The 17,651-nt window shown below is 38.3% G+C and overlaps 1 protein-coding gene and 1 pseudogene across 1 annotated transcript in view; both read left to right on the forward strand.

Moving 5' to 3' along the window:
• LOC130838297 (zinc finger protein 208-like) overlaps positions 1-17,651 on the forward strand; it is a 325,381-nt gene that overhangs the window by 248,317 nt on the left and 59,413 nt on the right.
• Positions 11,800-12,489, forward strand: LOC130838291 (ubiquitin carboxyl-terminal hydrolase isozyme L3-like; annotated as a pseudogene).

Raw genomic sequence — 17,651 nt, forward strand, 5'->3', positions numbered from 1 at the left:
CCTTGGAACAGCTCCCACTGTGGAAACAGCAGGCAGAGCAAACATTCCAAGGACAGGGGAGGTAGTGAGAAGCCTCTGTAGGTTGATTCTGTCTTTTATTTTTATTTTTTATTTTTATTTTTAAAATTTACTTATTTATTTATTAATTTATTTATTGTCTGCGTTAGGTCTTTGTTGCTATGTGCAGACTTTCTCTAGTTGCAGTGAGCAGGAGCTACTCTTCACTGCGGTGTGTGGGCTTCTCATTGCGGTGGCTTCTTTTGTTGTGGAGCATGGGCTCTAGGTGCGCGGGCTTCAGTAGTTGTGGCTCGAGGGCTTAGTTGGTTCATGGCATGTGGGATCTTCCTGGACCAGGGGTCAAACCCATGTCCCCTGCATTGGCAGGCAGATTCTTAACCACTGTGCCACCAGTGAAGTCCCTATTCTGTGTGTCTTTGAGGGTGTATCTGGGTGAGATTAACACTTGAATAAATAGACCTAGTAAAGCAGATTGCTCTCCCCAGTGTTGGTGAGCCTCATTCAATCCCTCCAGGGACTGAAGAGAACAAAAATGTAGTGAAGAATTTGTTCTATATTTTTGGGTGTCTTTGAGCCAAGATGTAGATTTTCTCCTGCCTTCTGACTTGGGTTTAGATTGCTACTGACACAGTTGGCTCTTCTGGTCTTCAGATTGCTAACTACAGATCTTGGGATTTCTCAGCCTCCATAATCTCCTGACCCAACACCTTACGATACACCCCTCTTGCTTCAATATGAGCGCATCACTGAGATGCATATTTGCATGTTGACTGTGAATGTGGTTTTATGAGTGTGAAAGGGAATGTGTGAGTGTGAGTGAGTACATTTAACAGTGAGTGTGTGTAAATGTGAGTGTGTGCTTCTGAATGTGTGGATGAATGTGAGTTTGTTATGGAGAGTGTATGTGAGAGTGTGTATTAGTATGTGAGGGTATATTGCTGTGTGTGTGCCTGTGTGCTGTAAATACACAAGTGTGTTTTCATTCATGTGCAAATGTGTTTGTATTTGTGTGTGTGTAGGTTTGTGCACATGTGCAGGAGGGTTGTCCTCAGTTGTGGTTCTATTCTGATTTGGACAGGGGGAGTGTTAAATAGATGACATGGACAAATTGTGTATTTGTTTTTAAGAAAAAAATTGACAGTGCATTTTGTTTCCTAATTACAAAAGCAATTAGAGCTGAATACTGAAAATTCAGAAAAAGTAGGTATAGAAAAATGTGGTCACCATCCAATGCTATTTATTTATTTACATTTTAACACTGAAGTATAGTTGATTTATTTTATTTTTATAAATTTATTTACTTTATTTATTTATTTATTGGCTGTGTTGGGTCTTCATTGCGGTGCTTGGGCTTCTCATCGCAGTGGCTTCTCTTGTTGCGGAGCATGGGCTTAGGCGCTCGGCCTTCAGTAGTTGTGGCTTGCAGGCTCTAGAGCACAGGCTCAGTAGCTGTGGTGCATGGGCTTAGTTGCTCTGTGGCATGTGGGATCTTCCCGGACCAGGGCTCAAACCCGTGTCCCCTGCATTGCCAGGTGGATTCTTAACCACTGCACCACCAGGGAAGTCCCTGAAGTATAGTTGATTTATCTTTCAGGTGTACAGCAAAGTGATTCAGATATATATTTTTTCAGATTCCTTTCCATTATATGTTGTTACAAGCTACTGAATATAGTTCCCTGTGCTATACAATAGGTCCTTGTTGTTTATTTTGTATTTAGTCATGTGTATCTGTTAATCCCAAATTCCTAATTTATCCCTCCCCGCCCCTCTTTCCCTTTTGATAGCCATAAGTTTGTTTTCTATGTCTGTGAGTCTACTTCTCTTTTGTAAACGAGTTCATTTGTATCGTTTTTTTAGATTTCACATATAAATGACATCATATGATATTTGTCTTTCTCTGGCTTACTTCACTTAGGAGGATCATCTCTAGGTCAATCCATGTTGCTGCAAATGGCATTATTTCAATCTTTTTTATGGCTAATATTCCGTTGTATGTATGTATATATTGTATATATTCCACATCCTCTCTATCCATTCATCTATTGATGGACACTTAAGTTGCTTCCACGTCTTGGCTATTGTAAATAGTGCTGCTATAAACATTGTGGTGCATGTATCTTTTCGAAGTAGAGTTTTCATCACCTAATGCTGTTTATTTACTTATTTTTTGTGGCTCACAGTCTCCTTCATTGTGGCATGTGAACTCTTAGTTGCAGCATGCATGTGGGATCTAGTTCCCTGACCAGGGATTGAACCTGGGTGCCATGCATTGGAAGCACAGAGTCTTAACCACTGGGCCACCAGGGAAGTCCCTCTAAATGCTATTTAAATGAGTAAGTGGCACTGACTTATCCGAGAGTTAAAGGAAGTATAGAATCTGCTCCGTCAACCATCTGAGCTTTTTATATGTGAAGGACCCATAAACTTCTCCCTTTCTATAGATATTGTTCTGTTTAGACTTCCTGTCACTGCTAGGGAGATCAATATTGGTAAATCATATTTTCCTAACAAGTTTCCATATCATCTACGCTTCCAAAAATATTGGCATTGCATTGTGAAAAACAGGTCCAAGGATGTCTAATGAAAATTATTGTTATCATGTTCTTCTCTATGATTGTAACTCTTTGCAAATCCTCTTCAGATATTTTGTCTGATTTCATTTCTACGCTTATAACTTAAATGATGGGGCATCTTAGTGATCTGAATATTAAAGTACTCAATTGTGTGTAGAATGTCTCAGGGGAGCAGAGAATGCAGTGAAATTCTGGCGTTTCACTAACGTTCCCTCACCTGTCCTGCATTCCCTAACCTGTATTTTTTGCCTTTTTTCTTGTCAACTCCAGGAATCTGTGGAAAAGAAAGAGCATCTTCCAGACACTCCAGGCGTCTCTGGAGAGATGCGAACTTAGAACTCGTAATTGTGTTTTGGTCCCTGGCAACTGGGAAAAAGGTTTTCAACAATATTCTCAGCTCCCCACCCCTGCACTCTCATTGCTGCTACAGGTGAAAAGATAATTGCAGGTCTGAGGGGAGGTGAGGTCACAGAATGACCAACGTATATCTCAGGGTCTGTCTGCCTTCCTCCCACACGTACCGCCTGCCATGACCTTCACACACTGAGTCCACCTTCCTGGCAGTAGGAGGGAGTCGGTGTGTATTTTATATTTCAATTTGAGAGGCAAACTCTGTAATAAAAAGAAGCCTATCGGGATGTGGGTAAGTGATCATATCAGAAAAAGAGATCCTTCTGGGTCTGAAATTGATCCAGTGCCAGTCAGGCAGCAAAGAGGAATAATACTGAGGCTAGAGCTGAGCTAGAAAAGAGAGATGGGATCGCAGACCCTACTCTGATCCCTGACAGCTCCTAATGTGATTTAGTCTCATCCTCAATGACAGTGATTGTTGGTGTTTAATCCAAGTAACAATGAAACCTGATTTTAAAGATGCTTAAGGACTGTGGTTTGAAATCAATCTGCATGTGAGACTACCATACAGGACTCATAGACTAAAGTTTCAGGATTACTAGAGCTTTGCCATCAATACAGGAATCAGGGATTCTGAGTGGTAATTGCTGTAAAAAAGTTTTTTCTAAATCTGGGAGCGTGAAGTGCTTAATGGAGACAGTAATTGTGACTCTGCAAAAAACTTCTATGGTCTATTGATTTGGTGAGTTTTTTTTTTTCTTCTTGAATTTAGGGAAGCAGGATTCAAGGTAAAATAAACTTTATAACAGTGGGTTTCAGAGGTCAGGCTCAAATGTATCCTGTGATATTTTCTCTGCTTTAAAATATTCTTATATCAATCATGAACTCTATAATTTCAGTTTATAAATTATACAATATACACATATTAAAGTTTCAAATTTGCTCAGGTATCATACATTATAATGTCTTTCACAAATCTTGCCCAATAGCTACTAATTTACTTAACTCAGGTGTTAAGTGTATGTTCTGAAATCGATAATAATTTAGTTTTTCTCCTAAATAGCTTTGTTACATATTAGTGTCTAATGTCCCACAGTTTGGGGCATGTAAAATATTCAGTAATTTGGGGGGATATGAGCCCTTTCGTTCCTGTCATAAAAGCAAGAGTCTTTCTGTAGCCATTCTAGTACACAAAGTTATGTGCTCATTAAATTCAACTTGTCATGTAACATATTTCCCTATATATACTGCAATCAATGCATCTACATTTTACTAAGATCTCTAATGCTTTCTCATAATTAATATTCACCTAAACAATAAATATTTCCACATAAATAAAAAATTATTGGAACCAAAATTATAAAATAGAATACCAACATTTTAAAATAAAATGAAAAGGTATGAAAATAGTATAGATATGGATTCCTGGAAGAATACCCCTAACTAGCTTTGCTATTATAGCATGATTGTTTAAATGTATGGCAGTTTTTTTCTAAGCCCAGTCAAGTTCAGGTCCCTACTTAGTACCTAGATATGGGCCAAATTTAGGTAATCAGTAACTTTTCCCTGGCTAACTGCTCCTCACCTTTTAATGAGTATAATAGTGGTGTCCAGCTCATAGAAATGAAAGAATAGGGTAGTTACCGCTTGTACATTTTCCATAGCAGTGATTTGGATATTGTAAGTATTCTTTAAAGGTCATACATTCAACTCCTTGAGCCTAGTTAAGAAAAATGAATTAAATATTTCTAAGTGAGAGCTAAACTAAGTGGAGAATATCGGATTTATTTATTTATTTTTTTCAGATCCTTATTGGAGTATAATTGCTTTGCAACTGCTGTGCTAGTTTCTGCAGTACAACAAAGTGAGTCAGCTGTATTTATACATATATCTTCATATCCCCTCCCTCTTGAGCCTCCCTCCCACCTTCCCTATCCCCGCCCCCAGGTCATCACCAAGCATCGAGTTGATCTCCCTGTGCTATACAGCAGCTTCCCACTAGCTAGCTATTTTACATTTGGTAGTGTATATATGTCAATGCTACTCTCTCACTTTGTCCCAGCCTCTCCTTCCCGCCCCGCGCCGTGTCCTTAAGTCTATTCTCTACATCTTCATCTTTATTCTTCCCCTGCCACTGAGTTTATCAGTATGATTTTTTTAGATGCCATACATATGTATTAGCATACGGTGTTTGTTTTTTGAAGTAAGTCAAAATATCGGATTTCAACTGACATGATACAAGTAGCTCATACCTTATATTCCCTTGCAGGATCCTTTGGCTCCATGAGAATTTCAATCACTGGGAACCAACAGAATGCCCTCCTGGGATATGACAGTGGGAATGGTCTACTTATCACAGACCATAGTTGGAATCTTGGGGAATTTTTATTTTCTTTACCATTATCTCTGGAGGTCAAGGCCAATAGACTTTATTCTTAAGCACCTGACTGTTGCCAACTCCGTAGTCATTCTTTCTAAAGGAGTCACCCACACACTGGCAGCTTTTGGGTTGAAACTTTTTCTCAATGATATTGGATGTAAACTTGTTTTCTATCTTCACAGAATGAGCAGGGGAGTGTCTATTAGCATCACCTGCCTCTTGAGTGTCTTCCAGGCCATCATGATCAGTCCCAGGAGCTCCAGGTGGGCAGAGCTTAAGGCAAAAGCTCCCAAGTACCTGAGCATCTCTATTTTCTTATGCTGGACCCTGCACATGATGCTAAATATCATAGTTATTTTGTACGTATCTGGCAAACGGAACAACAGCAATACCACGAGAAAAAGAGATTATGGACATTGTTATGTTGAACTTCTTGACAAAATCACAAACTTACTGAATTCGGTATTGTTATTATTCCCTGACGTGTTCTGTTTGGGGCTCACGCTCTGGGCCAGCAGCAACATGGTTTTCAATCTGTACAGGCATAAGCAGCGGGTCCAGTATATTCACAGGACCAGTATCTCCTGCAAATCAGCCCCGGAGACCAGAGCCACCCAAAGCATCCTCGTCCTGGTGAGCACCTTTGTATCTTTTTATACCCTCTCTGCCATCTTTCACATTTGTTTGGCTGTTTTCAATAAACCCCATATTTGGCTAGTGAACGTCTCTGTACTAATTGCTGCGTGTTTCCCAACCGTCAGCCCTTTTGTGCTCATGAGCTGGGACTCTAGTGCATTCAGGTTCTGCTTTGCCTGCATCAGGATTACAGTACCACTGATCTTATAAGAAATCGTTAAATTGTGTCCATTTGCACAATGTCCAGTTGTCTCTTCATCACTGTCCGAGTCCTCAGCCTGCTTGGGGAACGGTCACGTTACAAGAGACTGCATGTAACTAGAGACTGTCATACTCAGTGAAGTCAAGTCAGAAAGAGAAAGACAAATACCATATCGTCACCTATATGTGGAATCTAAAATAAGGCACAAATGAACCTATCTACAAAACTGAGACTGACTCATAGATAGAGATCAGACTTGTGGTTGTCAAGGGGGTGGGGAGGGAGGGAGTGGGAGGTTGGGGTTAGCAGATGCAAACTATTATGTATAGGATGGATAAAAAACAAGGCCCTACTGTATAGCACAGGCAACTATATACAATATCCTGTGATAAAACATAATGGAAAAGAATATTTAAAAAATGTCTATGTGAGTATAACTGGGTCACTTTGCTGTACAGCAGAGATGGGCATAAAATTGTAAATCAACTATACTTCAATAAAAAATTAAAACAAACAAACAAACAAACAAAAAACAAAAACAAAAGACTGTGGAATAAGACAGACTGGGCTTCTGCTGTACAACAAACAGTAAGTCCAATACAATTGTAAATGAGATATGATATAAATGTTTACATAACTGATATATTATTAATGTTTTCAGTGGAGGAGTTCAGCATCTATGTGAGAATAAAACAAAAGATCCTAAAAAGTCTGGAGATTTGGGAGATGTCATTGAGTGTGTAACATTCAATCTGCCATAATATATATTCTGAGAATTTAAGTAGGGTTGGGATTGTAGGAAACGTTTCATGAAAATAGAACAGCATGTGAGATGGTCACTTGAGATACAGAAGAAATAAAGATGCTTTCTCTCTCTCTCTCTCTCTCTCTCTCACACACACACACACACACACACACACACAACACACACACAAATGGGTAACATCGAGTGAAGATGGAAGATAAATGCAGTTTCAGAGAGCGGTGACTTTGAGGCTCAAGCTATGAGATTTGTCTGTTACATCCTTAGAGAGACGATAGTCATTTGAAATATGGTGTTATGAAGAGAGATTAGTATATTGAAAACATGTTCAAGGAAAAATGGCCGGAGAGAGCTGGGACAAAATAGAACACAAAAGTATGTTTTCACTGACTTTAAAAGAAATCAAATGAATATTGACCATGAAAAGTGAAATGATGCCTGGGATGAACTTGCACAGATTTGGGGATCCGTGGAAGGTAGATTGGTTCTCTATTATGTGAAAATGTCACTTGGGAATTTTGAAGAAGAGCAAGTCAAGGGTGTATTCTCACGTCTCTAGGTGAGAAAGAAACAGGTTTTTGGCAGAGGCCCCATTCATTTTGGAGAAGTCGAGATGCAGCCATTTGAAGGGCTAAGCTAGGAAATAATTTTGTTTATGTGGAGTTTCTGGCTCATGGATTTTAAAATGATATTGCCTTAATTTTAGGAAAGATTTCAATATGGCTGTCTCTGTATTTACCTTATAAAGCAGAAGCAAAGTTCTGAAGTTTTAAGATTTTGAAAAAAAAAATTAGTTTGACAGCTTGACTTAATGAATCTGTATTGAACACATCACAAAAATAGAGAAAATGTTTTTAGCTCATGAGACCTTTGAAAATATTTATCACAAATTACATCACAAGCAAGTTTTACATGTGTGCACATACATATATCCACGTGTATCTGTCTAAAAATGTATATATAGACATACATGTATGTCAGCACATTAAATTAAATGTATAAAATCAACTATGTTTGGTTTCATTAACAGTACTGAAAAAGTGTGAACTTAGAAATCAAAAATTAAGATTAATTACAATAAAAGCAAACTAACCTTAACGTCTCCTTTATCTGATATGTATACTGCCATGTGAGTTGTCTCATTGGTTAAAATTGTGTGAAAGGCATATTTTCACTTTTCCTTATGTTCTCACTACATTTCCTAACAAATCATTCAAAGGAATACAGCAAAAGTTGTTTGATTTTTTTCAGGACTAATTACTTTTCGATGGTTAATATAAAAGTGAATATATTTGGGATCAGATTCACCTACTTTTTGCTCTTCATGACACTTTAAAAAAAAATTCTAACTTCTTTTGTATCATTTTTTTTGGTAAATAGTTTTATATTTTACCCCTTCTGCCTGGAGGCTGTATTATCAGTATCTCTTAGTGACGGCATGCTTTTAAATTAATGAGAGTATAAATTTATATAAAACTTTAAAATTTAACCTCTGCAATATAAGGGTAGCATCACACTAACCGTCACACTAATCTTCACACTAATGTTTGCCTTTTTTTTTTTTTTGCCAGCATTTTTTATTGGTTGTGTGTGTGTGTGTGTGTGTGTGTGTGTGTGTATGTATGGATAGTTAGATATGAGGGTGAGTCAAAAATTACCTGCACTCTGGCTATAGATCCGGCCCAGGGATGGAACCCATGTCCCCTGTGTTGGCAGGAGGGTTCTTAACCGCTGCGCCACCAGGGAAGTCCTTCTCAATTATTTTAAATCAAAAAGATGGAAGAAAATTACAAAAGTTAGTTTGGCGTGCAATAAGCAGATATTGGAGGAAACTAGAAGAATTCAAGACCCAGTCCAGTTTACAGGTAGATAACAAAAACCTCACAGAAAATTTACAGAACAAGAATCTGGTATTTACAGATTTACAAGTGTGTATTATTGTTTATCTCAAACATACTTTTCTCTCTTCAGCTACCCCCATCTTGACCAAAGGTAGCCAAATTAGGACTAATTTGCTTGTAAAATAAGTCTATATTCAATAAGCTTGAACTGGTTATTTAAGTAAGTACAGCAAGAATAGTGATTGACTATTCTTTCAAGTCTGCTTTGCTGAAACTTTTTATAAGGAATCTCCAGATTGAAATTTTAATGGTCACTCAAGGCTAAGAATCTAAGACAATTATTTGCCATCAGGCTTTGTCTGCAATATCTGTAGATCTGAGTGAATACCTCTCTTCTCGAGGTCCACAAAAATATCCTGAGGTTCCTGGACTTGCCAGGAAGTAACCTTTCCTATTCACCTAATGAGGCTGCGGCGAGCCCAGTAAGCAAGGTACCAGGCTGTTTATCCAAAGGGCTTTATTGGCTTCATAAAGTCATCCTTAATTCCTTGAAAGTGTCTGGTTGTATCCGAGTCTATGTATTTGTCTGTAAAATATGACAGTTCAGTCAAACTTTTGATAACACAATCAAGGTTTCCAACTGTGCCCTGTTATTTAGAGAACAGATTCTTTTTTTAACTTATGCAAGCAACTATATTGCCAAACAAACAAACAAACAAACAAAAAACAGCTCACAGAGCATTTCTGAATTCTGGAGGGATCAGGTAGGGAGAAAAACATAATCGTTTCAATTCTTCTTACGAATTATAACTTACCAAATTGCTTAAAACATAGCTAAAGAGAAAAGAGGAAAAGATTTCCTTAAACCTGGAGAAACAAAACATTTAAAAAGTCAACAGTTTCAAATAAAAAATCATCAAAAATTGGAATTCTCTTCCTCAGTTCACTTAGTCCCATGTAATGAATTCTTACTCTGCTTCATCTATTGTTAGACTTTTATGAAACCATCAGTTTCTGTAGGAGGGCTCTGTAGATTCTTATGCTTTTCCATGGTGTGGTTATAAAGTGCTCAGAAAATTTTTTTCTAGAGCACATGGTATTCCTTTTAATGAATTTCCCTGAGATAAAACGTATTCGCAGGAAGCTGTTATGAAAGCATCTGTAAATGATAAAAGGACTTTAACATATTCATTATTAAAGACCTGATTTACTGTAATGGAATGAACACAGAAATTTTATTATCTCTGTGACATAATACTTTAAGATAATAACTAGAATTATGACTGATAACATTATACTAGGACATATTAATATTTTAGGACTGTCATATAATTTCTAGAACATTTATATTAATAACATTTACCCATACAACATAATGGGAGAAAGCTTATCAGCCTTAATTTGACAATAAACCTAGTTAGTTTAACATCTCTTTTCTATAAGGAGAGAAAAAAATCTTTTGGGGGAATTCCAGGAGTCCTCTGGAAAACCCCAAAGTTGTCTAGCTCAATAAGGCTTCAATTAGAATTTTATTTTGGTTGCTTTTTAAACATGTCAAAAAGGCCTTAAAATGCTTGGTCAAGTAGGATCATAGGTCACTGTGAAACAATACTTGGTTAACCATTTAATCAGAGTGACAAAACAGAAAGTTATTAAATAGTTGTACAATGCCTTAGTTCTTTTAATGTTGAATAGACTTTTAATTTTTCTTCTAAATAATCAATGACCTGATAAAAACAATACACAGAATCTTTGTTTCATCTAGACAGATAACCTTAAAAGTATGGAAAATTTTTGTTTACAATCTCTCATTAACAGCAGACCAATAATTGAAGATAATTTGTTATTTTAACAGAGAAAAAACCGAAGGAGGGAGTTCCCTGGTGGCCTAGTGGTTAGGATTCTGGGCTTTCACTACAGTGGCCAGGGTTCAATCCCTGGTCAGGGAACTGAGATCCCACAAGTCGTGTGGTATGGTCATTAAAAAAATAAAATTTTTTTATCTCCTTTGGCACAACATTGTAAATCAACTATACTTCAATTAGAAAAAAAGTTCTGAAAAAAGAAACTAACTTTGCACCAGTTTAACAGTTTCATTGACTCAGATTCATTCCAATCTTAGTTTTGACCACATATAAAATTTTTTTCTTCAGTTTTTTTTCCCCACAAACCTTTTACAACAGTCTATGTCCATTTTAACTTGTCCCTTGTTCTCTTTCCCTTTTAGATAACCAGCGTTAGGAGAATATCACTTTCTTTTTCTTAACAAAAAAACTTAATTAATACCTTATACCTTTTCTTACCCAAAACACATCTTACTTCCCTTATTATTTCAAGTAGCTCTAACCACCTTTATTAGCTAGAATTCTTAATCCTTTTAAACCTTATTTTTTGAGTGAAAATAAAGAAGTAAACAATTGTGAACTATATTAGCATTTTGTGGCTTGGTGAACTTATAAATACATTTCATATTTTCTGGGAACGTATGCTACAGCATAGTACAGTCTTTCAATAACGCACAAGGCTAATTTACTTAAGACCCAAACATACTTAGTCTCTCTGTAACAAGAAGTCAAAAGTAGGTACACTTGGACTTGTTTAGCAATTAATGTTCCAGTATTTTCTTATTTGGAAATGGTCTAGACATTCAATAAATTCTCAGCATTTAATTTAACTTAGCAGAACTCTGAGGGTGCTAATTACCAAGGAGATTTAGGAAACTGTTTAAGTAGAAATGTTATAAAACAATTATTGTTAAAAAGTTTGCCTAAAAATTCTTTTCTAACTTATATCTGTTTATTTGTTCTTAACAATTATACTTAGGCTACTCATGAATATTTTATGAGACATTAAAGCAGCATTATCTTAAATTTTTTGTTTTGTTTTTGCTGACAAGTTTTGTAATAGAAATAACATGAACTTCTTTGACTTTTAGTACACACAAGTGGAATAAAAGTAATGTACTTAAGACTGATGCCTTTAAAGACATGTCTGGGACAGCTGTCGGAGCTGGACAGGGACAAGGCGGGGTGGCCATGGAGGGTGAGCACTGGCTGCCACTGGAGGTCAATCCCCAGGTCACCAACCAGTTTCTCAAACAACTGGGTCTACCTCCTAACTGGCAATTTGTTGATATATATGGAATGGATCCTGAACTCCTCAGCAAGATACCAAGACCAGTGTGTGTAGTGTTTCTTCTCTTCCCTATTACAGAAAAGTATGAAGTATTCAGAACAGAAGAAGAGGAAAAAAACAAAACCTCAGGGACAAGATGTTGCATCATCAGTATATTTCATGAAGCAAACCGTCAGCAATGCCTGTGGAACAATTGGACTAATCCATGCTATTGCCAACAATAAAGACAAGATGCACTTTTTATCTGGGTCAACCTTGAAAAAATTCCTGGAGGTGTCTGAATCAATGAGTCCTGAAGAATGAGCCAGATGCCTGGAGAACTATGGTGCTATTCAAATTACTCATGAGATCAGTGCCCATGAGGTCAGATTGAGGCACCAAATATAGACAAAAAGTAGATCTTCATTTTATTGCATCAGTTCATGTAGATGGACATCTCTGTGAATTAGATGGATGGAAACCATTCCAATGAATCATAGGGAAACTAGTGATGAAACTTAATTAGAGGATGCCATAGAAGTTTGCAGGAAGTTATGGGATGTGACCCTGATGACCTGAGATTCAATGCCATTGCTCTTTCTGCAGCATAGCTTGCCCATAATGGAAACACCAACACTGTATTATTTGCAACAAAATTAAAATTCTTCCGCAATACACTAACTCAAAAAAAAAATTATCCTAGATCATGAGAAATTGAAAAATATTTGGGGGACTTCCCTGGTGGCGCAGTGGTTAAGAATCCTCCTGCCAATGCAGGGGACACAGTTTCAATCCCTGGTCTGGGAAGATCTCACATGCCATGTGGCAACTAAGCCCATGAGCCACAGCTACTGAGCCTGTGTGCCACAACTACTGAAGCCTACGTGCCTAGAGCCCATGCTCTGCAACCAGAGAGGCTACTGCAATGAGAAGCCTGTGCACCACAACGAAGAGCAGCCCCTGCTCACCACAACTAGAGAAAGCCCACGCACGCAGCAATGAAGACCCAATGCAGCCAACAAGCAAACAAACAAATAAATAAATTTATTTTAAAAAAGGAAAAGAGAAATACTTGGGTTAGTTTTCATTGTATTTTTGAGAATTTATATTTAAGTACTTGTTTAAGTCAAATGAATAGAGCTTTTTTACAAATTAATTTTCACAATTCCATTTGGAGGGAGAAAAATACCATACGTATACTGTACGTACATAGACATTCATACGTAGACACAGGCAGAAATCTCATAGTTTTTATTTAAACATTTTGGCATGAATCAGGTACAAGTTAACTAGTTTATAAATAATAATTTGAACAAATCAGGTATACTCACTCAGATAGCTAACGTGCTTTATTATTTGCTGAGAAGATTTTTAAGGTCCGTATTTGCCCTTGACACGCAATTTTGAGGAGGCTGTGATTTAGTTTGGAAAAGAAAGTTCTTATATGCGTTTGTGTTTAAAGAGGTCTCTTTCCTTCTTTTTTCTTGTAGTTTTGGTTCTACTGATTGAGCTAACCTGGGATAATGTGGTCTATGCTTATGTTTCAAAAACATGGTAAGGTTTATAACTTTAAGGGACAAAGAAAGTATAAATTTTTTCCTTGGAGTTTTGACATATTTTTGTTTATTATCATAAGTATTAGGGTGATTATTACTTAATTTTTTTCCTTCATAGGTAAAGTTTTACTCCAATATCCTCATCTTTTATAACACCTAGAAGCCTTTAGAGTGGAAAAGGGGAGGATTTGGGATTGGTAAATTTAAGTGGGCCTTGACTTGTTTCTAGAGCTGTGGAGATTTTCAAATAAAGACAGTTGTTCCTATTAACCCTTGAATATTGACTTCCAGCTGATATATTTCCTGATTATTTGTAAGAGAGCCTGGGAAATTGCTAAGGAAACAAGGTAATATTTCTTCTCTTGAGAAGGAAAATTCATGTTGGTATATAATTTAAGTCTAATTTCTGTTCTTTCATCTTAATAAGGGATCCCCTAAGGCGAGTTATCATACTTTTTTTTCTTTCAATTTGATCCTTGTACCAATACGAGAGTTGTTTATAATTTTTTTGTGAATATAGACAATTTAAAGGATGACTGTGTCCATTAACAACTAGGATCATATTTGCAAATAGCAAATGAAATCAATAGACCTTTTTATACTTTAACAAAAGACATAAAAAAGTGTCTCATGAGAGATTATGTAGCCCTTATAAGATTCAGAAAGTGGACTTCCCTGGTGGCACAGTGGTTAAGAATCTGCCTGCCAGTGCAGGAGACACGGGTTCAAGCCCTGGTCCGGGACGATCCCACATGCCACAGAGCAACTAAGCCCGTGCACCAACTATTGAGCCCACATGCCACAACTACTGAAGCCCATGTGCCTAGAGGCCGTGCTCCGCCACAAGAGAAGCCACTAAAATGAGGAGCCTGCACACCACAACGAAGAGTAGCCACTGCTCTCCACAACTAGAGAAAGCCCGCATGGAGCAACGAAGACCCAACACAGGCAATAAATAAATAAATAAATAAATTTATATTAAAAAAACTCCTTTAAAAAAAAAGATTCAGAAATTTCACTCCCAGAGTTAGCCTAAGAAAGTGAAAGTCCTCGTCGCTATAGGTGTTAAGAATCACGTAATGAAAAAGTGTCTCCAGTTTGCCATGAAAATTTGATATGCCTCTAGTCATAGACAGACTACTCTGTGACACTTGTTAGGCATGCATGGAATGGGACTTTTCTAGCACTAACAAGGCAATGAAGGTTGGTAAGACAAAGACCACTTGTGGGCTGGGACCTCTTGTGAACGTTTCCGTGAAATCTGGACAAAGAGAGTACTGCTTGTGACTTTTGTCTTGAAACTCTTGTCTGTTTGAATGACCACCAGGTGCACCCCGTAAGTGTGCCTTCCAGATGGCAGAGACCAGAGAGAATATTCTCACTGGTCATAAAGCTTATCTCTGAGGAAGTAGAACAAGATAAAGAGAATTCATCTGTTTTGTTTTTTTTTTTATAAATTTATATATTTATTTACTGGCTGTGTTGGGTCTTCGTTGCTGCACATGGGCTTTCTCTAGTTGCTGCGAGCGGGGGCTACTCTTCATTGTGGTGTGCGGCCTCCGTATTGTGGTGGCTTCTCTTGTTGTAGAGCATGGGCTCTAGGTGCTTGGGCTTCAGTAGTTGCAGCACATGGGCTCAATAGCTGTGGTTCATGGGCTTTAGAGTACAGGGTCAATAATTGTGGCACACAGGCTTAGTTGCTCCATGGCATGTGGGATCTTGGGGCAGGGATCGAACCTGTGTCCCCTGCATTGGCAGGCAGATTCTTAACCACTGTGCAACCTAGGAAGTCCCTCATCTGTTTTTTACCTAGGAGATCCACAGTAAAAGTGGTCTATATTGATGCCAGTCTAATGAAAATCATTAATTCACCAGTCTATGAGGCCAGCCAACCATCAGGCTTATAAGGTCATATGCCTGCTCTTTTGCCCTATGGTATTTCCTCCTTATGGAAGATGACCCAACAGAGAGAAACCAAGAAAAACAGTGATCATCTCTGGGAGGAAAGACCAAGAGCACTCATTGACCAAAACCAGTGTCACAATGTCCTAAGGAACTAGCTACAAAATATTTTCTTGTGCTAGTTTAAATTTAGAGAAATAGAAAAGGGACTCTCACCACTTTCCTTCCAACAGACCTTGCAGTCAGAGATCTGGGAGGCTGACATGCTAAGAAATTTTACCTTCTGCCGGCCTTTCTCAATGTCCCAGGACATCTCAGCTACATCTGTCCGGGGGCTGGAAATGAGATCCAGCCAGTCTCCTTGCTGCTCACCAAATGTTGGGCAGGGGGAAATCTCCCCCTCTACTCCTCTTGAGCTCTTGTGACTGGTCTAATAATAATATCGACCCTAGGACTTCCTCGCTGGCGCAGTGGTTAAGAATCCACCTGCCAATGCAGGGGACATGGGTTCGAGCCCTGGTCTGGGAAGATCCCACATGCCGCAGAGCAACTAAGCCCATGCGCCACAACTATTGAGCCTGTGCTCTAGAGCCTGTGAGCCACAACTATTGAGCCCGTGTGCCACAACAATTGAAGCCCACGCACCTAGAGCCCGTGCTCCGCCACAAGAGAAGCCACTGCAATGAGGAGGCTGCACACCACAATGAAGAGTAGCCCCCACTCACAGCCACTAGAGGAAGCCCGTGTGCAGCAATGAAGACCCAACACAGCCAATAAATAAATAGCATAAATAAATAAATTTATAAATAATAATAATATAGACCCCAGACAGGTTAACAGGAGAAAAAGAATTTAATTTATGGCCATAGAGGTCTCATAGAAACAGGACTTAAGAAGTAGCCAAAGCAGGCAACTTTTATCCTTTTTAGACAAGGAATAATAAATTTGAGAAGAATTAATGGGACAAAGAAACCTGGTACTGGGTTCTTATTTAGTGAAAAAAAAAAAAAAAAAAAAACTTGAGCAGAATTGGCTTGAGAAATAAATTATTAAAGAAGTAACAAGATTTGTTTACTCAGGCTTCTCAGCCCTGAATTCTCTATCTCATCTCTAGTGATCAGGATGTCTTTCAACTTCCCAATAGATGGAGGCCACCTTTCACGTGGGAAGTACATATACTGCATTTAGGGAGACCTAGGGGAGAGTCAAGCTGTCCCTCTTACGTTGGCCTTTTCTTAAGTAACTTTAATTCAAGATAATCAGTATGCCACTGAGGGATATTATGGGGCAGCCTACTCTGGGTCCCAGCACATTCTAAATAGCTTAATAATCTCCAGATTGTTCCTGGAACCACAGTTTAAAGAACGCAAAGACTCTGAACTCCTCCACGAGAAACAATATCGATTCAATTGCATGTTTATGAACTTGATTAAGTACATCACATTTCTACTATCATTGCTAGGGATGGTGTTGTTTATTTAGAAGTAAAGGCTCCATTTGTCTTGTATACCACTCTGCTGTAGTAAATGTATTTCATAAGTGTCATACATTTAAGAAGATGAATGGAAAAACAACTAATCTTCGTAAGTATGCACGTAGTTTACATATTGGTGATAGGTTTAGGTGATTTTGTATTCCATTCTTAGGAGAGCAGGACCTAGATACCCTAAAGTCATGCATCAGGAGAATGTAGGGGCTTACAGTTGGAAAACATGCAGCAATCAGGGTAGAAGTGTGCTTCAGCCAGAAACTGGGATTGTTAAAAACTGCCAAACAACTGTGTAAGATAGAGGAGAGTATCCACCAAGAAACAAAGAAGCACACCAGGACAAGGATGCATTGGGTAGCTGTGGTCTCAGGAGAAGCTCTGAGGGACCTATCTTTCCTATGGATGTATTGGACCTGCTGCTTGTGCCTGTACAGGATGAAAACCATGGACCCACTGGCCCAGGCCATCAGCACCACACAGAAACCATCATGGAATAAGACCAACAGCACATAGAAGGACTCCACGATTTTACCATAAAATACTGAGTAGCAGTAGCCATAATCTAAATGCTTTGTGAGGATGCTGTTGTTCCTTTTATCGGTCATGTGAAAAGGAACCAAAATGTTTAGCATCATGTTCAAGATCCAGCAGAGGATATTGGAGGTACCCATGTACCTGGGTGCTTTTCCCTTAAGCTTTGCCCACCTAGAGTTGCTGGGGCTGATTGAGATGGCTTGGAAGACACTCAGGATGCAGGTGGTACCAATGGACACATCTCTGCTCACTCTATGAACATAAAAAACAAGTTTGCATCCGAAGTCATTGA

Source organism: Hippopotamus amphibius, chromosome 16 (genome assembly GCF_030028045.1).
Source record: "Hippopotamus amphibius kiboko isolate mHipAmp2 chromosome 16, mHipAmp2.hap2, whole genome shotgun sequence".
Lineage (NCBI taxonomy): Eukaryota > Metazoa > Chordata > Mammalia > Artiodactyla > Hippopotamidae > Hippopotamus > Hippopotamus amphibius.